This window comes from Condylostylus longicornis, unplaced genomic scaffold (genome assembly GCF_029603195.1).
Source record: "Condylostylus longicornis isolate FDR11 unplaced genomic scaffold, ASM2960319v2 ptg000055l, whole genome shotgun sequence".
In the NCBI taxonomy this organism is placed as follows: Eukaryota; Metazoa; Arthropoda; class Insecta; order Diptera; family Dolichopodidae; genus Condylostylus; species Condylostylus longicornis.
Genome location: NW_026578024.1, coordinates 8,864,798 through 8,884,211, shown reverse-complemented (window position 1 = coordinate 8,884,211; position 19,414 = coordinate 8,864,798). Strand labels below are relative to the sequence as shown.

The 19,414-nt window shown below is 22.2% G+C and overlaps 1 long non-coding RNA gene across 2 annotated transcripts in view; it reads right to left on the bottom strand.

The window, feature by feature from the left end:
- LOC129612075 (uncharacterized) overlaps positions 1-19,414 on the bottom strand; it is a 139,414-nt gene that overhangs the window by 23,780 nt on the left and 96,220 nt on the right. The window contains exon 3 of one of the 2 annotated variants that reach the window (XR_008697200.1): positions 17,416-17,590. The exons of the other annotated variant lie outside the window; for it this stretch is intronic. This is a non-coding gene — a long non-coding RNA (uncharacterized LOC129612075). Of the gene's footprint in view, positions 1-17,415; positions 17,591-19,414 lie in introns of those variants that run through there. 2 annotated transcript variants of the gene reach the window in all.

Sequence of the window (19,414 nt, the reverse complement as noted above, 5' to 3'; positions counted from 1 at the left end):
ATAATCATAGCTCTATTATAAATAAATGTATGTATATACGGAATATTAAATACGAGTACTTATATAGTTTTTGATTTTTGGGTTTATGGTTCAGAGACATTGTATGTTAATATAACTTTAGCTTAACCTAATTTAATTCAATTAAAATGCTTGACTTAAATTTAATTTTAACAGTTAAGTTATTATTCAGTAATATTATTAGTAAAACAATGGGATAGAATTATAAATGAAAAATTTTAATTAGATTTTCATCTTGTTTATTTATGCATATCTACATATGTATATATAAAAATCTATATTATGTGGAATTTTTGAATATGATTTAATATATTTTATTGTGTATTGGTGTAGTTTTGTGCATTTGATATTAACAGAAATTGATAATTTGTAATTATTTTCATGTTTTATAGAGGAGGAATTTTGATTGAAGGAAAATCAATTGTAAATTGGAAAATTTTCGTTAACATTTTTGTGAAATTCGAGATTTTTGATGCAGTAAGAAATATATGAACTGAAATCGTTGCGATTATTGTAGAGTCACGAAACTTTTTTCGAGAAAAACGCATTTGAAAATTAACACAATACTGTCAATTTGCAGATACGTGTAAAATTTATAAAATACAAAGATAAGAGTTACGTGGGTTTTTTATAAAGATAGTTTAGAAAATTTTGAATTTTTCTATACATGTACATATATAGCTCAAAATTCTCAAAGAAGCAGTTTCGTGAGTCTTCCATAATACCGACGAAATACAAGAGTCAAAATAATAATTCGTTCAAAAGGGCGATATAAAGGTATACAATTTCTAATTTATAATATATTTAATATAATTTTTAATTTTGTAAAATTAAATAGAATAATTTCCTTCATAAAATGTTTGAAATTAGATTTTATAAATTCTAAAATACAAAATTTTTTGAAAATGTATTTTGAAAGAATTCAGAGAGGAAAGCTAGTACTAAAGTTGATTAAATCGGGATCACAGTCGAAAATATTTTTAGATGAAAAATTTGTTTAATAATTTATAAATGCTACAAGTATTTTGCATTTCATAAAATTTATTGCAATTGATTAAGTTCTTAAAAGTATACAGGCTTGAATAATCCTGTGATAAGTAAACTGTAAATTTTGTGGAAGCAAATTCAGCAAATTACTCCATTGCTTTTATTCATACGCAAATATTTCCCATAAGATTCAATTTATTGTATTGTACTGAAAGAAATCTTCCAGAAAATTGTATTTTGAAAACCCAACTGGTTTTTAAAGGCAAGTATTCTAAAGAATGCTCTTGCAAATTTCCTGTTGCCGAATTTTTTTTAATTTTTAAGCTATGTTTCAAGATCAATGTAAATTTGAGTGTTGCAAAAAGCTTATTATAATCCTTATAATTAGCGTAAGTTTTAAAAATTTCGGAAAATAAAATATTTTTTATTCTGACCATCTTTTGGCATATTATTTCAAATTTTAAAACTTATTCAAAACGATTCTTTTTCAATTCATAAAGCTTCAATAAAAACTATAAAACTGTAAAAAATTTGTTAAGTTTTGGAAGTTGAGCAATATAAAACCATGTGCACGTTAAGTTTTTTAACTACTTATGCAAAAAGATTGTACAAATTAAAGAAAAATGATTTCCACATTGAACTTTGTACTATAGTAATTAATAAATTTCTCCAAAAATTTGTAATTATAAATGAGAAGTTTTAGAAAACGCTATTGTCCTTTCAAATATTTCAAAACTAAAGACTTAAATTTCATTTTGTATTTTAGTACAAGCTTCATTTAACATAGACATTTCATTTTAATATTTTTGAGATTTTTCTTTCAACGACAAAACTCTAAATCTTTCAATTCTTAACATTGATTTCGATAAAAAATAATTATGTAGACTTTAACACTCCGCTACAAGTTTGTATATGCTTGCTGGAAAACTTTTTTAAATTCATAATGAACTTTTCTTTCTATATGTAAGTAGAATATAATATAGCTACTTTATATAGAAAAACAATTTTTGAAAATTTTTTTCATATCTCATCCCCATTCTTGTATATATGTAGCAAGTTCTTAGTCCTTCAAAATAAATTTTTATCGAGCTTAAGAGATTTTGTTTCAGAAGAGATTTTGTTTTATTCTAATTTTCTTTTTTTTTCGTTTCTGTTTGGTTTTATTGGTTTTATTTGGTTTTCTCTTTTCATTTTCTATACTTTCATCATCTCAAATAAAGAGGGATTGGAGAGAGAGATAGACATATATATATATATAAAGAGAAAAGAATGAAAAAAAAATTTATATTTTCATTTTACATTTACGTATTCTTATCTTATAATCTATGTGTATATAATTTTATACAATCTCTATATACTTATGTTATACATTAGTATTTTGCGGCTCTATTATGTATTATACTATGGGTATGTGTGTTTTGTGTGTAAAAACAAATATTTATATGCATTTTTATATAATAATATTAAAATGTGAGTGGCACATTTGGCTAGAGATCGCTTTAAGGATATTTAAAGTGTTTGTCTAACTTATAATATTCAAGTTCTATACATACATACCAGATATTTAGTTTTTAATTCTAATATTAAATTTACCTGATCCATTCGTGCGTCCATGTTAATATTATAATAGAATAAGGGTGTTCAACTAACACGTTTTCTGTTTTTGTTTTTTTTTTTTTTTTTGTTCGTAATTTATTTTAAGAATTCTAATGTTTTGAGTAGAACGTGTCATATTATGTATGTATTATGTATTAAAAGTGTTATATAGAATTTTCGAAATGAATTTCAAAATAAAAAAAAAAACAAAAGGGAAAAAGTTACCATCAGTTCGAATTCAAAATTTGAAGGTTATTTTTTTTAAATGCTAATGTCAATATATATAAGAAAATAAGGTTTGATACACACATATATAGAGAAATTTGCAATTCTTCGTTAAATTTTAAGGGCTAAATTGTGCACGTGAAATTTCTCTTGTGGAATTCAATTGCGATATTAAAATTTAAGTGATTGTTACTTGAAAATATTGATTAACAGGGTGTTTTCCTACAAATTACCAGGTTCGATTGGTAAGCTTAATGTTAAAATTTCATATTTTTTTTTGAATTACATATATTTATTCTTTAAATAATATTCGTAGCTTTTTTGTGAAGCGAATCAGCGTTTTAAAAGAAATCGAACATTTCTCTCGAATATATCAACGTTATTTACCGAAATTACACAATATATTTATATGGAAAATATCATATATACATATATGATATATATACATATAACACAGTTTTGTATCATTACAAAATATAAAATTGTCTGAATTAATATGATTTTTATTCAAACATATACCCATAATATCTATAAGTATATATAAAATATAATGAGCAGAAACAAAAAACATGGATTGATATTTAATGGATTAATGAAGTTGAAACGAAAATGTGAAATGCCGTGGAAATGAACTTAGTGTTTTGTTTTAGTGCGATGTGAAAATCGAAATAGCACATAATATATACATACATAATACATTATATATACACATAATATTTTGATTGGATAGATGAATGAAATGAATATGAAAATAGTTGTAATATAGATGTATATATATACGTATACATATATATATGTACATATATAGATTGAGTAGGAGTAGGTATTATTGGTGTGGCAGATATTATAATGTTTATACTCTGTTTGCCTAAAAGAAAAATCATTTAAAAATTTTCTTTTCATTTATTTGCTCATTCTGCGTCAAAGGACTTGAATTACTTGAAAGAACGCTTTAAGAAATTTTCGTTGTTTTTTTATTATTTTTGATTTTTTACTTTTTTTTTTTGTTTTTTCTGTTATGGTTTTCAGTTTTTTTCATCCCAAGATTATTTTGGGTTTATAAGGCCAATATAAATTTTTCCTCTTTATTTTTGTTTCATAAAATCAACTTTAAGACTTTTGCTATTTACAATATACTTGTATAGTATTAAAGATTATAGAAAAAGTATGTATATGAGAAAGTATATAATATATATTTATTATATAATCAATTTTATAAATTAATATACTATATAAATAAAGAAAACAATATGAAAAGAAAAAAAAAAATATTATTGTATATAACAATTTTTTTTTTCGTATAACATTCCCGATTCATTGATATTCTTTGGGGCATTTTTGTTTCTTTTTCTTGATTCAATAGAAATTTTCTAAAAAGAAATAAAATATTGTAGGGCATAATTATATCAAAATTTAAAAATAAGTTAAAAATTATGTAATATACACTATATAAGGGTCTTAATTTATCAATCAAATTCCATAATATATAGAAGGCGTTTTATTAAGGGAAACATAAAATATGTGTAACACAAATAAGATTTTTAAAAATACCTGTAAATGATATGATAGAGTAATTTTCAAAAATAGTTATTGGTGTATTGTACAATAAGAGAATTTTAAATTCTTGGGAAATTTAACAGAATGAATTTTCAGTGCTCTTTGGATAGTGTATGGAGTTAACCGTTGAATATTGTATAACATATTTGTAAGTTTTTTAAAATACAGAAAATATAGTGGTAACAAAGCATAGCGTGTTACAAATTTATTGAAAAGGCAGAAGTCAGAAAAAATTATTCGCATATCTGCATGAAAAGTTAACTGAAATTGAAGACCATAAACATGGTTGTGATATGTGATAGAAGATGTAAATATAAGAGGAATTACCTACATGTAAAAATTGGGCTCGAAAAATTGTCGAAAGAGAACAAATTCTTATGTGACGTTGTGTATATGGCCCTGTAACAATACGCTGTAAATTTAAACCCAAAGATGAGAGAAGCATATTACAAATAAAAGAAAAAAATTCTCCAATATATTAACGGTAAAGTAGAATGGTGTAAATTTCTCCGTTACAAGAATAAAATTGAAAAGTTGAAAAAAAAAATTTTCTTATTTTTTTTCGCAATTTTTTTTTTACTTTATCTTATTACCCAAAAATAAATTAAATTTTCTCTTAATAACTTTTTAGACCATAAAAAATAAACTTTTCTTTTTTTTTCATTTTTTTGTTTGTTGGTGAAATAAAAGTTAAGTATAAAAGTGATCGAAATAATGAACAATGGTGACAAATGGTTATAAAAAATTCATTCGACGAAATAAATTTTTCAGCTGTAATTTTAAAATAATTAGGAGAAAGTATAACAGTATAACAAAAAAAAAAATTAAAAAAACAGAAATGGCACAGAAGTTTCCCAACATTCAAACTTTTTATCCAAAAAAAAAAAAATTTATTTTTTTATTATTTTGGGCTCATTAATTAAAACATACGTTTTTTGGTTAGAAAACTGAAAAGAAACTGAAGCATAAATTACTTTTTGAATTTCAATGGTTTGCCAGAATAATATTGTAAATTTAAAATGTAAATTTGTATGTTTATACGTAAATGAATAATTTAGATTATATAATTATGTATATGTATATTTCATTGTCTATATATGAAGCAAGATTAATCATTATTTTAGTTGTTGAAAAAGGAAAAAAGTTCGATAAAAATTTGATTTAGTCAGATAGAAAACTTTTTTAAAAAAAAATTTTTGTTGAATGCAGTTTATAGCATTAAAGGAAGTTTTGCTTGATAAAAATTTTTGTAAGCAAGTTTGAGTTGGCAAAAATTAAATTTTTTATTAAAGTTTTGGTTTTCTAATATTGCCAAGTTGGAATTGTTTTTAATCAATTCTATTTTTTGTTAATGAATTTGAGTAAGGCAGTTTAATTGATATAAGACGATCCTTTTTCTATTGGACATTGAATTGCACTTCATTTACTTTTGAATTTCGCTTTGGTACTGAATTTTCATGAATTTTATAAAGGTATAACAAGATTTAATTGTAGAATTCAAATAAATACAATTAGGGAAAACATTGTGTCCTTTTTTTTAGAAAAAAATTAATTAGAAGAAAATTTTTTAAAAAATTTTTAAATTAGTTTTTATTCTAAAATTAATCTAGATTAGGGAGTAATATTGTGTATAGCATATTTTTAGGCGTGGCAAAAATTATCTTTCAACTTAATTTTATTTTTCAAAACTGTTTTAATGACAAAATGTTATTAATAATAAAAACTATAATTGATAATAAAATTGTACTTTTATACAGCTTAAAAAAATTTAGCCACAAAATTTTACAAAACTTAAACTTCGGAAAAGTAATGAGAGGATTTTAATATTGATAATTTTTTGTAAACCCATAATATACAATACTTTCCATATATTTGTTACAGGAAAAGAAACATCAAATATTTTAATGTTATAAACTTAAAAATTCAAAAAAAAATTGAATACCCTGATTTCGTCGGTATCATGCAAAACACAAATTTTATGGTAAGTTCTGCTTCTTCTAAAAATTTTTATAATATTTTCCATATTTACCAAAAAATTGTACCATCCTTCCTATTCTATGAACGAATTAAAATCTTTCTTTATAGAAAATATGTAGATATAGTTTTATGTTATCATGGCTTATTCTAATGTATAAAAACATGTTAGTCTTAAATAATCAATCTACCCATGTCATTGATAAAATATCATTGCATACCCTTATGCTTATGTATTAGAAATATAGGTTTATATCAACATATCTATTGCATATTGTTATACAAATGAATATTACCATATAGAAAAGTTTTCATGTGAAAAAGAAAAATCAATCTTTATAAAGAACAAAAGTCCTCATATCCATCTGGTCTAACATGTAAAATATTTATAAAAGGTTGATTATACATTTATAACAATAATGAAAAATAACGAAATATGGCCGACATAACCGCATTTGATTCGTCATTTTATTTAAGAATTTTGCAAATATAAAAAAAAAATTTTTTTTTTTTTTAATTTTTCACTTTAAAATTTTCTATTTTATTTTCTATTTGTTTAGGTATTTTTAAAATTTTTTATTTTATTTTTATTTTTCCTCTTTTTCTAATATTTAACATTTATTTGGTTCATATTTCATATATAAAAATATACAAAAAAAAAATGTAGTGAATTTTTATAAAATATTGAGTTAGGCATATGGTAAACAAAAAAATATTTTTATTTATTTTTTTTTGTTTTTTTTTTTCTCTTTCATAAATATTCGATGAAAAAATCCTTTCGAAATATGATTTATTACGAGGGGTAATCTTATGGCTGTATGCCAAATTAAATTCGATACTGTATGTTTAATGAATTTCTTAAATTACTTGTAGATTTGTATTGTGTACTCTTGTACGACGAAATTATTTGAAAATATAATATTTAAAAAGAAATTTATACATATAGATTTATGCTCAAAAATAAGTGTAATTGTCTTATGATAAGATCAAACAACTGGAAATCTAATTATGAAAATAATATTATTATTTATCTTCAAAAATTTATTAAGAAACTATATACATAAATAACAATTAGAAATGACTAGATTAATAAACATTTTGGAATAATAAAATTGTAATAAAGATCAGAATTAAAAAATGTATGTTAATTTAACATCAGTTTATTTCTTATTGAATCTCTTTATAATATTTTTTCATAATTTTCGAATAAGACTGTTCGAAAATATTAATCACGTTTAATGGAGAATAAACTACTAATTAAATTAAATTAAGTAACAATTGAATCCATATTTGGTAATATTTTTGCAAAACCAGTTGACAAATTATAATTTCAAGTGGTGCAGAAGTTTTATAAATTTCATATATGAAATAGGTGCTCTTGGTATTTAGTAACATTCAATTAGATATTTTTATATTAATGGAAAATTTTTAATTGAAAAAGTAACTAAAATGGGCCTTTGTATTTAAATATCAAAAAAATTATTTATGAATATACTCCTGAGTGTATGCAATAATTGTGGAACCAAAAATTTTTTCCATTTTTATGAAATATCAGACTATATAGTTTTATTCTTAGTCTTAATCAATAAAGGAGTGTCGCATGGTCCTTGCAAACGAAACAAAGTAATAATCGAAAAAGGAAGATCATTGGCAAATCTCGAAATTGAAAATGCTTTAACAAAAAGGAAGCTTCTGACTGATCACTGAAGCTAGCCCAACTACTTTGTAAATATCAGCGATATCGCCAAGGGAACATTCGATAATTCTTCTGGATAGTCAAAGAAATATTCATACAGCAGAATATTCAAGAAATATTCGTCCCGTTATTCATTACTTCATATCAACATCCTTCATTACAAATTATAATATTGTGGAGGATCTCCCTTTTTTAAGAGGATTTCTCTTATTTTTTGAGAGAGAGCGGTCCTCTATCAATAAAGTACTCATATTTATTAAGTACAAAAAAAAATTTAGAATTATAATTATGATATTTAAAATTCATTAAAAATTTTCCAATAAATTGCAATAATTGAAATATCTACATAAAATAACAAAATTCACCTTATACACATTAAAAATAACTTTATAATATTCATTTCAAAAACGAGTCAAACTAATTTGGTTGAAAATAAATTACAAATTGTATATTTTATTAAGTCACCATATAGAATACATATACATACATACATACATACATATATCATTCATCAATTAAATTATTTTATGAGTTAATTTTAAAATATTTTTAGAAATCATTAATCAAAATTAATGTTCAAAAATTTCCTATAAAAATAACTATGCACCGTTATAATTTAGCCAATATTCAGCGCTTGTCGTTGCCAAAAGATATAAAAATATTAAAAGACGAAAGAAAAAAGGATATTTATATTTTTGTCTTTTTGTTTTTTAAATTTTAAAATCGCATAGATTTTAGTTTTCCTTTGAAATTTTAAAATTTTTATTAAGTTTTTTTGGTTTAATTGACTAAACAACCACCATAATTTTTATGTATGTATGTGAATAAAATAATGTATTGAAAACTGTTATATCAAGTTATATAATAAATAACCTTGTTCTAATGAATATTGTCCTTGAAAAACACTGATTAAAGAATATTAATCAAAAATAAAATATACATAAAAATTTTTTCTCAAATGAATGCAATTTGGGAATCTTGTGAAAACGAGTTGATATTTTAAATGGAAATTAGTGCTGCGATTTTATAGAACGACAGATTTTCAAAGTATTTTAAATGTGGTAGTTCAAAATGAATAAGCAAATTATTTTAGTTGGAATAAAATTGTAATTTTCCAAAAATCATAAAAATTTTTAAATCCAATTTTAATGCAGTCTCATAAAAACCAAATTTTAACATCTGAGCTCTAAAAAAAAAACATGAAATTTGAATGAAATTTTTTAATTTCAAAGAAACTATGACGGACAATTTGAAAACAGATGGAATTAAGAATTTGAAATTGAAATTTAAGAAAAAAAAAATAAAAAAAATTTAATTAACGGCGCCTTTCGTGTGCACATTTTTTATATTTATTAAAATTTAATCTTTGTTGAAATTCCTTAGCATTCACATATTTTTGTGAAATGCTTTGCTTCTCGAAAATATTAAAATACCACAAAAACAGAAATTTTTTTTTTTTTAAAATAAATTAAAAATATTTAAAAGAAAATTAAGTTTTTCTTTTATTTTCATTCAATTTTTCGCTTTTTTTTTTGTAATTTTCAGTTCTAAACAATCTCATTATTCGCACCTACCCATTTATCCTCGTCTATTTAAACATTTTATTTCTGGCAATAAGATTATTAATTTTGTTTATTGTATATTTAAGCACGTGTTTTCAAATATAAATAATAAAATAAAAAAAAAAAAAAAACAAATAAAATAAAGAGAAATAAAAAATTTTGAAAAATGTCATATTTTCTGTGTTGTTTTTTTTTTCTATTTTCATTTCTGTGTTTCGTTAATAGTTGTATTAGAATACAAAAATTTTTTGGAAAATTTATTATTTATACAGGCTTACTATAGAGCATAATTTGAAATGATTTCTATGCATGATTTGAAAATTAGTTTATGACATCAGAATTGGTGAACTAAAATATTGGTATAAAAAATTCAGTTCACTAGGTCTAATTTAGTGTCGAATACAAATAATAGTCGTTTATAAATTTTGATTTTTCAAACAATTTTACTTGAATACTACATTAAAATTTTTCGTTTTAGCCTGTGTATGAATCAAACACTATCAAACATTGCTCATACAATTTGTTCGACTTGATTGAAATTTAACACGAATCTTAAACGATGTGTAAACCTTCATAAATTAATTTTGCAGTATGATATATGAAATCTCAAAAAATATAGAACGCAATTTTATCCTATCAAACAAAATTTACGCATAATATTTAATATCTAAAACCATTCAAACAATATGTTATACGTGCACATTATCATACAAAGCAAATCAAACATTTTCTAGTATTATGAGAGGAAAGGCAAATTTATATTATCAATAAATTGTTTGTAAATATTTTCTTATATTAAGAAAATTATATACAATATGTATGTATTTAAGAATTCAATGTCAAACTTATAGTTTGACATGAATTTTATCCCATATGATTACAAACATCTTTCAACAATCGTGTTTCATATTTTTCTTAATCTTTTATCTTATACAAATATCTATATCAAATGGTAGATATTTCATGAATATTTTTCATAAATATTTATGCATCTTGTACATAAATAAATTATATATACTATGTAGGTATGTATATGTAGGTATATATATACATATATACGAATACATGTGTAAATTATTTGTTTTTATTTATATTTTTCTCTTTTGATTTAAGGCTTATATTCATATTTATTATTTTAAATTGTATTGAGAGAAATAGAATGAAACAAACAAAAAAAAAAGAAAACTTTTATATTTAGGAATAATAATAAATTATATTAAAATATTATTTATTATAAATGTTTTTCTTTGTGTTTGAACAAAACTGTGATTAAAATTTTCGTAACATTTCACAAATTTAATATATAGAAAGAATTGATTTTTTGCATACATGAAAATAAATAAAATGTTTGAAATTAAAATTTTAAGTTTAGGCTAAAGATTTTTTTTTAAAAAGAATTATGTTGTACGCAAGTATAAGAGTGTCCTTTTAGAAATTTATGAAATTCTTGTTGCATTTAAGGTGAACTTCAAAAATTAATTGAAAATAGAAAAATATTTTAAATATGCACATAAGACTAATCAATAAATTCACTTTAATGCCTGATGATGACTTACCAGCAAAATATTTGATGGCCAAAAAAATTGTTTTTAAAATAGAAAATAAGAGACTAATAGAAGAATCAATTAGAAATTGTGTAATTTAAATGTATTTTAAACTTGCGATGTAAGAGAAAGCCATAACTAGGCAACCAGAAGGTTTTTTTTTTCAGGAATTTAAGAAAATCAGGCTCATTCGGATTTGGTTATGTCTTATTAATCTGAAACATTGTTAACAAAGATAAATAAGGCAAATAAATTTTGTTGTTACAACTTCAATTGAAAATCACATTTAACTTTTCTTTCGACCTAGACCCTGGGTATAATTTAAGAAAAAAAAAACGTGATTGCTCGGTGTATTTTAAACAAATTTTGTATAACAATTACAAGAATAACAATAATTTTTATATTTTTTTAAAGTGAAAATATTTTTAAACTTAAAATATTTTTTAAAGTGAATCTAAAATATCATGTTCAAAGAGTCACAGGTCTCTGACACGTCCTTATAACCTTTTTAAAATGACCATATGTAAAATTATTTTTAATTTTTGTTTTTGATGAGAATGTTATGTTATGCTACCTATATGCCCTTCAGCCATTACTTAAATTTTTATATTATTGCAAAAAAACAAAAACATAGAAGGTTCAAGTTCAAATTTAAGGTAAATACTCGTAACATGAGTCCAATATAGATTTGACTCTATGACATTCATAATAAGAAATTCTTGTTTTTCTAAAAGAAAAACCAGTATCGATTTTGTACACATAATATAGGTATACATACACATTTTCTCTTATGTATAAAATTTCAGAAAAAAAAAATATTTTTCCAATTAAATTTTAAGAATAAGAATTTAAAAAAAATTTTTGAACTTTCTAAGGAAAATGTCATTTTACATTTCTAAAAATTTTATTTCTTTTTTTTTTTTTTATAATTAAAAAGATACAAAAGTGATGAAAACTTTTTACAAGTATCCAAAATTTTTTTATGAAGAATTGAGGAAAGTTTTGTTTTATACACGTACTGAATGCATGTGTAAGTATACAAGATATGTGGGTATGTATTTATTACAATAGAAATACATAACCCATGCAAACATAACCCTAATTACGTTGAAACGAATTTGTTGTCAAAGTAACAAACTATATTCTTCATAATCCTTATTTCTTGGAAATTTTAACAAGAATAAGAAATGTAAAAAAAATAATTCAGTTTTACTAAGAAATTAATTTTTTTTTCTTCAATTTAAATTTTCTTGTAAATTTTTGTGTTAACAAAGTCTTCGTCTTCGAAATTTTGTATCCATTTACGTACTGGGTGTTTCGTTTCTGTTCGAATACAAAAGAAAGCTGCTTATCTTCGAATTCACTGCATCATAGCAGCCGGTCAATTTACAAATTTTATGGTTCGGGTATATGCTTCGGTTTGCGTTATATGAATGTATTTTGTTATGCCTAGGTTACACGTTTTCTGTTGCAAATCATATATAATCCCGTATAGAACATTTTAGTTAGATAAGGTTTACTGAAAAATATAAAGAGCGCTTATATGACGTTTAAGCATATTATACATGCATATAAGTAGGTTGTCCAGGAAACTTATGAACATGATATTAGGAATCGCATAATTTTTGTCAATATTTTGAATTCAAATCGAAAGTATTCTCTAAATGGTGCATTCGAATCCTGAAAATTTTGGATTGTAATCCACGTATAATGTACAATGTAAACGTTGCACATTCATTTTATGTGCATATGAAAGTTTTTGTTTATAATTATTACTTTGTTATTATTATGAAAGTGTAAATATACAAAATATTATGCATATTCATAAAATAACTTCCGTCAAAAGTTTTTAAACTTTGGAATATTTTTTTAATAAGAAAGCCAGCTTAAGTAAAATCAAAAACATAACAGTATAAATGAAAATTTCAAAAATATAAGAAAAGTTTTCGCTATTAGTTTTATCTTGTTAATCATAAATTTCATATACATAGGTACACAATATGCAAAAATATAAAATAGTTTCCCATAATTAATTCATAGGAAATCAAAGTATGGTATTAAATTTACAGGGAATGACAAGAATAGTAATAATAAGGAATAAGTTCTTATCGCACTCTCAGATATTAACGCAAATTTATAATGTATAATTGTATAATATATATACGGTATACCCGGATATGTGGTTCATTTCTTAAATATGCCAGTAGTATAAGAATTTAAATGAAACTTAAAAACTTTAAAGTTTGAATTAATAAACTTAAAAATTTAAAGTTTGATATTTTCATGAAATTACGAAATTTAAAACTTTTATTGCAATATAAGGTTTAAATATATGTATAATTTGTACAATCTCCTAAATGTCATTCAAAATTATTTATAAAAATCATAAATATTTTTATGAGAAAATTTTTTTAATATTCGAAAAAACTTTTCAATACTAGAATAAGTTAAAATGAAAAGATGGACTTTCTTTTCCTGAACTTAAAAAATCAGTAGGTTTCTCGGCCTCCCGAAGAGTAGACTTAGGCCATTCAGGCCCGTTGTGGTGAATGAATTAGTAAAATTTTACAAAATTTGGAATCGATGAAATTATAATTTTTACGCTATAATTGTTGCAAACTACAATGTGCCTAAGACCCATACGTTATATGGAGATTGAAGAAATTCTTGAATTCCCTATCAAGGTTTTATTAGAAAATTAATATGAATGTTGTTACGTGTAGATGAAATATTAAATTTAAATATAAATTGTAAATATATTGCATATGTATGAATATTATAACTTGTATTACAACTGCATTCAATATACTTTGAGATTTTCATTCCAAAGTGTACTAATACGTTTTCTGAATAATTTAATTTCTAAAAGTTTAATTTAAATATTTGATTTTCTCATCGAAAATTTCCAAATTAAATAACCAAAATATTAATTATTGTATTCTTTAGCTTTTCGTTCTCAACCAAAAATTTTAATTTTATTCAATAATTTTTAAGAACTCTGTTAATACAATCCGAAATTTCTTTCCGAACTAAAAGGAAATTCTGATAAAATTATATAAAATTCTGAATTTTCATAATTGTTTAATCAATTTTAATTCCTATATTATCGTATATATTATTCATGTATAAAGAAAGTCTATGGGTTATTTTGTTTCTCTAAACAGCCCCTAAATAAACACATAATAATATGAAATTTTCTGCTTGAATAACACAGTGACTGTCTTACTAATATTCTAGATGAACTAAACTAGTTAATATGAAACCTAAACTTTCTTGATCATAAATTCATAATTATATTATTATTACAATAATTATAAAAAATTTTATATATATAATTCAAAAATTACAAAAACTCTCTAAATCTATTATTTTAATTTTTTCTTAAAATAAAATTTTAGCTTTGCTATAAATAAATATAAAATTTGAAGTGTTGTACTTTAAAATAAATACCATATGTACTTGTAATATTTTATTTTTATAAAATAATAAAATGTGGTTAAAATATCATAAGGATAATTTTAAAGATAATTCATCTTGTTATTAATGAACATAAGATTAAGTACTTAACATTTTCCTTTGAAAATTATTTAAATATTTCTTTATAAATTAAGTATCTATTTATATACATATATACGTACATATATATAATATAATTATAGAAATTATATATTTTACAAATTTTATCATTTTAAATTCATATTTTTAAAATTATTAAGAGAGTTAACCTTAAGTACATCTTATATATTATAATTATTATATATTTATAATTTATGCTAATTATTTTATTATTATAATTTTCCATATATACAATAATAATGTATATAGCAATGCAATATATATTTATATATTACCATAAATGTTATATAAATTATGTGTAGTATATAAATATTACTATAATGTTATAAATACATAATATGTATATCAGATGTCTATTTATATATTTAACTAAATATAAAATGATTAGATAATTATTGTTATTGCTAAAATCTAAATTTTAAATAATTTGAGTAATTCAGAAATCAAGGATTATAACTCATTATAAAATTATATATATTATATGTACATGTGTATTATTCAATTAAGAATTATTAATGATTACATTATGGTTTAATTGTATACCACTAAAAACTACTTTAAATATAATTTATGAACATACATACATACATATTTGTGTATTCAAATTATTTTGTGTATATGTATATGTACATAAACGCTATTATTTAAATATATTATTAAAATAACTGTTTTTGTATATATGCGTATGTAAATGATTTGTATCTATTTTGTATATAATAAAGAGAAAATTTATTATATAATATCTAATTTCATAGTTATATATAACATAATATGTATATATATAGTTCGGGGTTTTTTTGCTATAATAATGATGATAAAGAATTTTGTGGTCACAATATGTATAACGCATAAATTTAGGTAGAATTTAAAATTTTTAATAAATGGATTATAATTTTTTTTTTTTTTGGGTGGAGGGGAGAAGAATATAGGGGAATATTTGAATATATTTAATATAAAATAAAATATAATTAAATTTTTAGAATTTTGTGGTTTTTTATATTAAAAAATATTCATATACATATATAATATACAAGTAGATATAGAAAATATTTCTGTATATTATGTGATTTCTGTTTTTATCTGTGTACATACATTACGTAATCTTTTGCATTGAAATAGAGATTAGCAACAATTTAAATATTAAATTTATTATAAAAAAAAAATTAATTACCGATATAAAAAATTAATTATTTTAATATAAAAGAAAATTTTTTTTTTGGTTTGTTTTTCTTTTGTTTTTAATAATAATAAATCTATTAAAATAATGAAAATAATGTTATATAATTGACAATAAATTAACGTAGTGGCAAAAAACAAAAACAAAATTAATATATACGTACATGCATTTATATAGATATATATGTATGTATGTATGTATGAATGCAAATTATTTAAATATTATGGGAAAATCTATTAAAATTCTTGTTATTTTGAATTAATGGCGGAATTTGGTTGTATTTTTTTAATTTATTTTTAATTTTTGGAATTCTAATTATATCATAAATTTTAAAATTGTTGATAAAATTTAGAAATTAAATTTTTTGGAGCGTATAATAATTAAGTTGTGAAAAAATATTTAAATGTATATTTATTTTCTATGACTATATTTGATCGTTAACCAAATTGCCTTCATAATTACTGTTAATTGTTGTTATTATTCTTAAAATGTGAAATTTGTTTGAAATTTATTATTAAGTTAAAGAGTCACAGTGTTTTTGTATTTTATTTATTAGTGAAGGAGATATTATATTGGGTATATAAACTTTGTAGACATCGTTCATCCGTTTTTTAATCTTACGATAACTAAGAGACGAAAAGGGCAAGACCGCAAAGCTCTTAGAAATTCTCAATTTGTTACCGAGAATGACTGCTACTGTAATTTGAATCAATTCAAACAACGTGTTCGGTTAGATGTCGTGCAGCTCAAAAGAATTTTAATAATTCAAATTCTAATAAGGCTAGCTGTATGAAAGTTGCCAGTAATTTTTTTAATAACAGGCCAGATAATATTATGTCCTAAAAGTTTTTGTGGAATGATTATGTTGCTACATAACCCTAAAATCTAAATATTTCAAAGACTATAATTGAGGTAACTTTATTAAATTTAGTAAAAAAGTTAATAAAATTTATTAAATTTAATAAAATTAAACAACTTTATGAGTTCAAAAACAGGCTTCAACAGTTGTCTTTATTATTGTTTAAAATAATAAGATTTTCCTTATAGAGAAGGTTATAGTTTAGTCGGCTAAAGTCGACTTAAGCGTGTTTGTTTCCTACAATATAATGCGATTTGAAACAGAATTCTCTGTTCGCTTGTGTAATTCCTAAGATTGGGGCTTTTATGTTGATTTATTTTATTTTTAGACCATTTTTTTTTATAATGTATTTGTTTTATTGACGAGATCCTCAGAACTGGCAAATATCATGATAGACATTATTCAATTTTATATACGGCTGGTATTGACAACAATATATCTGACATTTTATTTAACTGTGTCAGTTTCATGGGACTATATGAATTTCTATACACGTATACATAATTTAAGTTTTTAATTATAAAAAAACTCAAGTTAATTCGTCAAGAAATAAAAATTAATATAAATTTTTGAACTTATTAAAAAATCGATTAATATTAATGGCATACACAAAGAATTTTATTTGGGTACTTACATTTTTTCACTTAAATAACAATTAATTAAAATTTTTAATTCTCTTGCCAGTAATTTTAGAAAATAAGTATAATTATGAAAAAGTCTATGTTTCAAATTTAAAGGTCCAAGTGAATAGTTACAATTTTGTACAAATATGAGAATTTTAACCAACTACTTGAGTTTTGTGTGTGTCTGGTTTCTTACCTGAAATGAAAAAATAAAAATAGTTATAATTAATATAATGTATAATAGGCTTAATTATATAATTGTTGTTAATGATTACTTATTAATTTTGATAAAATCATAAGCATAAGTCACCGTTTAATTTAATTTAAAAATTGAAATATTTGTGTCAAAATTTACCTTTTATTTTGAGTATATAACAGTTCAGAAATTTATTAATAGAGTAAGTTAAATTTCGATGATTTTCTACAATTGCATTATTGTTCTTATTTCAAATGTATTACAAAAAGAAAAACTTCCTGTTCACCAACTTTGATCAATAGCACACATTATTCTTAAGTCTAAAATTTAACATCAATTTTTCTAATTTCTTTCTCCCTAATATTTTTTTCTGAAAACTTATCTTGTTATTTTATTTTTACGAATCTGTCATATTATTGTCCTTATATTTCAGTATAATAAGTTTCTTTAAACTTGTATATGATATTTTTTATTTAATATAAAAAATTTTTTCCCCAAATTTTACATTCCAATTACTTAAATATCAGCAAAATATTTTTTTATTTTATTTTATTTAAATATACTTGACATAAATAATTTGTCGTTTTGACATATAATAATAGTTATCAATTTTAATACAACATACTCGTACAATATATTGGTGAATTTTTTGAGTAAATGGGGAAAAGTTTTTCTAAACAAGAGCAGAAAAAAAAAAGTAGCTCACAGTTCTGTGTTGAAATTATTTATAGGTGTATAAATATCTAATAGTTACATAATTTATTTCTATTCAAAAAAAAAAGAAAAAGTTTAGATTTGTCAAAAGTTTAGTACAGATACAACAAAAAAGAAAACGTATAACAAAACAAATATTATGTGTTCTACTTCTCGTGTATGTGGTGAAGAGAAAAGGCAGAGGTTTATAATAGGAGAATAACTTTTTCAAGAGTTGAAATAACAAAAAAGAAAAAAAAAAACAAAAACAGAAAATGGTTGATCATTTGTAATTCTCAATTTTGTTTGTATTTTTTTTTTTTTACCGTTAGGTAGACATTCATGACAAATTACATATTCAAAAGTTTTTCATAACACCTAAAAAAGATAAAAATGATAAAATGAAATATTTTATATTTATAACCTTCACATTATAATTTTTTTGGAATTTTTTATAATAAAAATGGGGTAAGTGCATTTTTTCGAAATTGAAGTTAATATAGATTATTCTATAGTTTAATGAAACACTGATGCCGGAACAACTTTTCTAAATTTATTAAGTATTAAAAAAAAAATTATTTATGAATGTGTTCGATGAGCTTTTAATTTCACATTTTGAACGTTTTAATGATTGTATGCCGAGGCAAACCATTTAATACCTTCTCTAATTATACAAAATTTGCACTTGATTCACAAATTTGTTTAACAAATGTTCTTCGTACTGTAACATAAGAAGAGAACATAGTAAAATTTTGCACTTGTTTATAAATTTGTATTGACTAGAAAGTCATCAAAGCAATCAGGTTAACAAAAACTTATAGCTATGACTTGAAATGTGATCACAGTTAAACTTTTATTACTAATACTATTGTTTGCTAAAGTTGTTAAAAAACTTCTATATTTTACAATATTTTCAATTTCGAGATATTTTAGAACAAAAACAACAGTGTTCTGGTATAAATTTGTTTACTAGCTATTCTATTATTTTTTTACTATAGAAACCTAGAACTTTTATACGCAAATTAGAGGACTAAAATTTACTCTTAATGAGAGATGATTGTATTTTTAACGTAATATTTAGTATAGGAAATTTTATGAATATGCTCAGAATGGGTTAATTTCAATTCTTGC